Source organism: Cynocephalus volans, chromosome 10 (assembly GCF_027409185.1).
Source record: "Cynocephalus volans isolate mCynVol1 chromosome 10, mCynVol1.pri, whole genome shotgun sequence".
Classification (NCBI taxonomy): domain Eukaryota; kingdom Metazoa; phylum Chordata; class Mammalia; order Dermoptera; family Cynocephalidae; genus Cynocephalus; species Cynocephalus volans.
This window is the reverse complement of record NC_084469.1, coordinates 103,333,083-103,341,168: the sequence shown is the minus strand read 5'-3', so window position 1 is coordinate 103,341,168 and position 8,086 is coordinate 103,333,083. Positions and strand designations below refer to the sequence as shown.

At 41.8% G+C, this 8,086-nt stretch overlaps 1 pseudogene; it reads left to right on the top strand.

Moving 5' to 3' along the window:
- Positions 1-210: 210 nt before the first annotated feature.
- Positions 211-1,332, top strand: LOC134387591 (septin-7-like; annotated as a pseudogene).
- Positions 1,333-8,086: the final 6,754 nt, after the last annotated feature.

Genomic DNA, 8,086 nt, shown 5'->3' with positions numbered 1-8,086 from the left:
TTTTAAAAGTCCTATAAATGGCAATAACTCCAGATCATCCAGGTAACCACTGCTGATCCCTACCTGGGGAGGTCCTTACACCAACCTCAGGTGTCAGCTAGGAGATGTGGCGAATCTCCAAATGGGAGGAATCGGTCCTGCTTATATGGTTGCCCTGGAAAATCCGGGAGGCTATTTTCATCTGATCAAGATCATGACATCTGGGAGGAGCGTCAGCAGCAGCACCATGGTAGCTCAACAGAAGAACCTTGAAGGCTCTGTGGGATTTTCCAATTTCCCAAATCAAGTATACAGAAAACTGGTGACGAGAGGGTTTGAATTCACACTTATGGTGGTAGGTGAATCTGGACTGGGAAAGTCAACATTAATCAACTTATTATTCCTCACAGATTGCTGTTCTCCAGAGGATCCAGGTCCTTCCCATAGAATAAAAAAGACTGTACAGGTGGAACAATCCAAAGTTTAATCACAATAGTTGATACCCCAGGATTTGGAGATGCAGTGGATAATAGTAATTGCTGGCAGCCTGTTATCGACTACATTGATAGTAAATTTGAGCACTACCTAAATGCAGAATCGAGAGTGAACAGACGTCAGATGCCTGATAGCAGGGCGCAGTGTTGTTTAAACTTCATTGCTCCTTCAGGACATGGACTTAGACCATTGGATATTGAGTTTATGAAGCGTTTGCATGAAAAAGTGAATATCATCCCACTTATTGCCAAAGCAAACACGCTCACACCGGAGGAATGCCAACAGTTTAAAAAACAGATAATGAAAGAAATCCAAGGACATAAAATTAAAATATATGAATTTCCAGGAACAGATGATGAAGAAGAAAATAAGCTTGTTAAAAAGATAAAGGACCGTTTACCTCTTGCTGTGGTAGGTGGTAATACTATCATTGAAGTTAATGGCAAAAGGGTTAGAGGAAGGCAATATCCTTGGGGTGTTGCTGAAGTTGAAAATGGTGAGCATTGTGATTTTACAATTCTAAGAAATATGTTGATAAGAACACACATGCAGGACTTGAAAGATGTTACCAGTAATGTACACTAGGAGAACTACAGAAGCAGAAAACTGGCAGCTGTGACTTACAATGGAGTTGATAACAACAAGCATAAAGGGCAGCTTACTAAGAACCCACTGGCACAGATGGAGGAAGAAAGGAGGGAGCGTGTAGCTAAGATGAAGAAGATGGAGATGGAGATGGACCAGGTGTTTGAGATGAAGGTCAAAGAAAAAGTTCAAAAACTGAAGGACTCTGAAGCGGAGCTCCAGCGGCGCCATGAGCAAATGAAAAAGAATTTGGAAGCACAGCCAAGGAATTAGAAGAAAAACGTCATCAGTCTGAAGATGAGAAAGCAAACTGGGAAGCTTAGCAACATATTTTATTTTATTTATTTTTCCCATATAAAGATGACTGGTAAGGGGATCTTAACCCTTGACTTGGTGTTGTCAGCACCATGCTCTTCCAGTGAGCTAACCGGCCACCCCTATGTAGGGATCCGAACCCGTGGCCTTGGTGTTATCAGCACCGCACTCTCCTGAGTGAGCCACGGGCTGGCCCCTTTTGTTGTTGTTCTTGATGGAGATGAAGATACCTTGAATTGTCTAGGGTGTTGTGTACTTAGAAAGTAACAGCTCTAAGTACCTTTCCTATGTTTTCTTTTTCTTTTTCTTTTTTTTTATTGAACAGATATCTTTGGTTTAATTCAAGAGAACATTTTACTGTTGTATAATCATGTTCTGGTGGTTTGATTGTTTACAGGATATTCTGAAATAAAAGGACTCTGGAAGGTTAAAAAAAAAAAAAGATCATGACATCTGTATTTAGGGGCTGTTTCAAAATCGAGATGACGTGGAGGTGCCCATCATGATGCTCTTGTCATTGACCCTTCTGAGATCAATGCCGCGTCCCCTGTGACACAATGGAATCATAAAAGCGCCAGCCATGCAGCAAGGCAGTGAGCATGCGCAGTCATTACTGCCAGGAGGGAAGAAAAGCTGGTCTTTCAGCAGCTTGATGGCTGGTTTTCCATTTAGTGATCATCTGCGGATCCCTTTGTTGTGGTCTTACCAAACATTGCAAAGTTGCCTGCTGTGCTACGCCAGACTCCCCTAAAAGCCTGGACTTACTTTTTCTTTATACTTAAAATTTCCAACAGAAGGAACTGGAAGAAACCACAAACTATTTTTTCTTATGCAAGGTAAAGACAGCATTTCTTGCTTCTGGAATTTTCCTGGGCCAGTGGCCATATTGACCTAAACTGAAGTCTTTACTGCAGCCCACAGGCCCCACCTTCACCTCCTCCAGTCCTTAGTCACTCACTTCCTTGCTCCAGCGAGGCTGGTCTCACTGCTCCTCCAAACTGCCAGGCACGGGGCTGCCACAGGGCCTTTGCACCTGCTCTTTGCTCTGCCTAGAGCATCCCCTACCCAGATATCCATATGACTCCTCCCTCCCACTTCAGACCTTTCCTCCAACCTCACCTTCTCTGATTCCCCTATTTAGCATTACAGCTCTTCCTCCAGCACTAAGCTCTCCCCACCCCCCCTTCCTTTGCTTTCCTATTTTTCTATAGCACTCTCCCTTCCTAACACACCAATAGCATTGTTACTATGCCAACAGTCCGTCTGTCTCCTCTGTTCCTCTTGTCCCCTCATCACTGCCTGTGCTATCATTTGAGCTCTGAGACAGCAGGGGCCTTTGTTTTGTTCATTGATGTATCCTGTGTGTCCGTAACAGCACCTCATATGTTATAGGTGCTCAGTAAACACTAGTCAAATACATAAATCCACCTAAGCAATCAATGTCACTCTGTTTAGAATCTGAAAGCTGTTCATTAGGTGAGGAGGATTACTGAAGCGTGAGTCAGATGTCTGCTCTCAGCTCATGGACATTCACGTCTGCCTTAGGACATTTCTACCAGACTTTTCTGCCGTGGCTGCTCCATTTTACCCTTGCACAGCAGCGCTCAACGTCTGTGTTCTCGCCAACACTTGTCATTTTGGGTTTTGCTGTGTGGTTATTAATAGCCGTGCTAATGGGTGTGAAGTGGTATCTCATTGTGGTTTCGATTTGCATTTCCCTAATGATAGGTGATGTTGGGAAAAGATTTTTGTTTTTTTTTTTAAAGATGACAGGCAAGGGGATCTTAACCCTTGACTTGGTGTTGTCAGCACCACGCTCACCCAAGTGAGCTAATCAGCCATCCCTATATAGGGATCCAAACCCGTGGCCTTGGTGTTATCAGCACCACACTTTCCCAAGTAAGCCATGGGCCGGCCCCTGAGAAAAGATTTTTAAGTGAGAAATTCTGTAAGACTACAGAAAGTATCCAAAATTCTATAAACAACAGACACGTGTCGTGTTCAGAGATGACAGTTGTAGTGGATTGAATTACGTCCCCCCAAAACTCACTGAAGCTTGAATTGTGTCTCTCAAGTTTTATGTATTAGAAACTTGGCCCCCACTGTGACTGTTGGGAGGGTGGGAAATCCTGTTATGGTAATTGAAAGGTGGTGGGGTTTGGGGGAGGTGATTGGACTGTAGGACCATGCAGTCGTGAATGGATTAAAAACAGTGATCATGAGTGTTGTTCTGAGGGCTTTAAAAGAAGAGAGAGGGGAGAGTCTGTCTGTCTCTCTGCTCTCTCTGCTTCCACCATCTTGCAATGTGAGACCCCAGGTCACTGTTGCCACCACCAGATGGACTTTGGATTTCCTAGCCTCAGAAACTGTAAGCAATAAATTTTGTTTTCTTTATGAATTTCCCAGTTCCAGGTATTTTGTTATAAGTAATAGAAACGGACTAAAACCACAGTGATGCTCAAGTTGGTTTTTGTTTTATTGGCAGCCAGCTGGTATGGGGATCCGAACCCGTAACCGGATGTTACCAGCACCATGCTCTCAAGTGAGCTAAGCGGCAAGCCCTTCAGTTTGCTTCTTATCCATGTGTGTTCACTGAAGCACGACTTCGTCCTTGGAACAAAACGAAACAATCAGCAGACCTCCCCCACAAGCTGTCAGCTGTGCACATAGTACCACACACCTGCACTTGGCTTTGAATGCAAACAGAGCCAGCCAGGCGCACCCAGATGCACAAGTTCAGCTGTTTGGGGAGAGCAGATGGCAAGTGGAAGACCACAGGTGACGTGCAGTATCTTGCAAGCTCAAAATCTTCATTTTCATGCCAACCATTCGGCTGCCTTCACACAGTCCCCACCCTGTCCCCGCCTTTGCCTTATGGACAGTTCCTGCTTCAGGTCTCTCCTGAATCATCATTTTAGGGGGAAGGAAGATCCCCCCAGGGTCCAGCCCATTGATGTCTACTCTGCCTTCAAGCACTTGCCCTGAGTCGAGCATATGATTATTTGTAAAATTATGTTTCTTGTGTTGCATCCCCAGCGTGATGCAAATGTCACAGATTGGTTCTGTTTTCTATACTGCTAAGTCCCTAATGTCTGGCTATACTCAATGCCGGGGAAACAATTCCTGATCTCTGGCCACCAAAAGTACCGTTTTAAAAATTAGTTCTACAGGGCCAGCCCCTGGCTCACTTGGGAGAGTGCGGTGCTGATAACGCCAAGGCCACCAGTTCAGATCCCTATATAGGGATGGCCGGTTAGCTCACTTGGGAGAGCATGGAGCTGACACTACCAAATCAAGGGTTAAGAATCCCCTTACTGGTCATCTTTTAAAAAAATAAATAAAGATAAATAAAAATAAACAAAAAATAAAAATTAGTTCTAGGCATTTAAACCTAAAAAAAAAAAAAAAAATTCTGTAATCCATCAATCCCACTTCTGGGTATATAACCAAAGGAAATATCAGTATCTTGAAGAAATGTAGAGGATTCATAAAGCAAATGTACTTCACAGGGCCTGGTTTTCCAAAGCCTTACAGTTTCAAATATTGACCTTGCAAAGGACAGGAAATTTTCCCCAGGCTATTGAGTCTCTGTTGTAAGATAAGAATTGTAACACAGCAAGGTTGCTGGCTCAAAGACAGACAAGTTACTGGTTGATATGTAAAGATCCTGGGAAATTTCAATAAGAAGAGAATGTTTGCTAAAATTAAGCCTTTGTTGCAAATTGCATTACAGAACGTCACCTTGCTTGACTTACTGAATGTTACCAGCTTCTATTGTTAAACTTGCTAAACTGTACTTAACAAAAACCCACCTATGTCTCTTCCTGTAATTTCTTGGTCTAGAGAATAAATGCAGGAAGAGAACCCCAATTGGTGGTTAATTTCCCAAATGGAAGGAATGCCTCACTCTTGAGGATTCTGGGACATTAACCCCTTTTTGAGGCTTCTCACTGCTCAGAAGAGATGGGCTTTGAGTAATCTTTTGTGGCTCTGTCACCCAGGGGAAAAGGGGTGACAAATCCATGGGAGGCAAAGCAGCAAAGAAATATCTGGACTCTCAGGTTCATTGCAGCACTATTTACAATAGCTAAGCTATGCAAGGAACCTAAATGTTCATCAGTGGATAAATGGATAAAGAAGATGTGGGAATCAGGCTGGCCAGTTAGCTCACTTGGTTAGAGTGCAGTGTTGTAATATCAAGGTCAAGGATTCAGATCCCCATAATGGTCAGCCGCCAAAAATCAAAAAAAGAGAGGGAGAAAACATGGCATACATACACAACAGAGTACTATTCAGTCTTAAAAAAGAAGGAAATCCTGTTATTTGTGACAACATGGCTGACCCTGGAGGACATTATGCTAAGTGAAATAAGCCAGGCACAGAAAGACAAATACCACAGGATCTCACTTATATGTGTGTATTAGTCCGTTTGTGTTGCTATAACAGAATACCTGAGACTGGGTAATTTATAAAGAACAGAGGTTTATTTGGCTTATGATTCTGGGACAGCTGCATCTGGCACGGGCCTCAGGCTGCTTCTACTCATGGTGGAAAGCAACAGGTAGCCAGTGGGTACAAGCAGATCCATGGTGAGAGGAAGCAAGAGAAAGAGAGAAGTCGCCAGGGTCTTTTAAATAGCCAGCTCTCACAGGAACTAATAGAGGAGATCTCACTCAGGCCTCTCCCCCCAGGGAGAGCATTAATCCATTCATGAGGGACCTGCCCCCATGACTCAAACAGCTTCCAGCACTGCCACATTGGGGATCATTTCCACATGAGTTTAGCGGGGACAACACATCCAAACATTATCAGTGTGGAATCTGAAAACGTTAAACTCACAGAAGCAGAGAGTAGAATGGTGGTTACCAGCGGCTGGGGGTGGGGGGGTTGGGGAGATGTCAGTCAAACGATGCAAAATTTCGGGGAGATGGGAGGAATAAGCTGAAGACATCTATTACATATCGTAGTGACTATAATTGATACCAATATATTGTATCCTTGAAACTTGCTAAGAGAGCGGACTTTGTGTTCTCGCCACAAAAAATTTATAAGCATGTGAGGTAATGAATATGTTAAGTACCTGGATTTAACCATTCCACAATGAATACAAATATCAAAACATCATGTTGTAAAACATAAATATATATAATTTTCGTCCATTAAAAATTAATTAATTAATTAAAAATATAAAAAATAGTTCTAGCTTGTTTACTTCTCAACCACACAATACATTGCATTATTACCATTTTTAAAAGATTGTAACATTTATTTGTACATCTTTGTGGGCTACAGTGTGTTGTTTCAGTACATGCATATACTGTACATTGATTCGCTTAAGGTAGACGATATTTTGTATTGTCACTATTGTTTTTAAATTCAATGTTCTCTTAGATTTACCTATGTTTACCACTCTTTTTGTTCAAAATTCCTTCTTGGATCTCAGGCCTCATCTGGGATTACTTTTTGCTACTCAGTGCATATCCTTTAGAATTTCTTTTGATGAGGTTCTCTTGGTGGTAAATTCTCAGTTTTTATTTGCCTGAAAATATGAAATATGTTCATTTCACTGTGGGGTTTTTTTTGTTTTTAATTGTTTGGCTGGCCTGTGCAGAGATCCATCACTGTGTTCTTAAAAAGTGTTTTTAGGGCTGATTGGTTAGCTCATTTGGTACGAGCATGGGTTATAACACCAAGATCAAGGGTTCAGATCCCTGTATCAGCCAGCTGCAAAAAAAAAAAAAAAGTGTCTTTAATGCAATGTTGACTTTATTATTTTTTCAAATCAGTATATTGAAGATGTGATTCTCTGCCTTCTGGCATGCAATGTCAGCTGACTATATAATTGTTGTTCCTTTGAGGATCTCAAATTCATCTCTGTTTTGGTATTCTATAAGTTTTATTACAATTGGTCTAGATGTAGAGTTGTCACTTTTGATCAGTTGTTTTAAATTTCTTTATTGTATATATTTGTGGCATACAGTGTGTTCTTTTAATACATGCATATATTGTACAACGATTTGCTTAGGATGGGTAGCATATTCATCTCCTAAATATTTATCTTTTCTTTGTGTGATCATGTCAAGATCTTCTTTTCTAGCTATTTAGAAATATATGATATAATATTATTAGCTATAGTCAGTCTAGAATACCACAACTTATTCTTCCTATCTACCTGTAACTTTGAACCCATTTTGATCAATTTTATTTATTTATTTTTACTCATTTTTTTTTTTTTTAGAAGATGACGGGTAAGGGGATCTTAACCCTTGACTTGGTGGTGTCAGCACCACGCTCTCCCAAGTGAGCCAACTGGCCATCCTTATATAGGGATCCGAACCTGTGGCTTTGGTGTTATCAGCACCACACTCTCCCATGTGAGCCTTGGGCCGGCCCATTTTGATCAATTTTAAATTGAAGTATAGGGGCTGTCTGGTTAGCTCAGTTGGTTAGAGCATGGTGTTGATAAAACCAAGGTCAAGGGTTAGGATCCCTGTACTGGCTAGCCACCAGAAAAAATAAATAAATAAATAAATTGAAGTGTAACATTGTGTAGGGAAGAATTACCTAAACAGAGGTCTGGCCTTAGTCCTGGCTCCAGGGAGTTAACCTCTAAACCGCTGGAATTTTCTGAGTGATAGGTGTATCTTGGTTGATCGTGGTGGGTCCCTTGAACTGCCCTTGATAGTTTATGCTGACAAGATGACTCAGGATG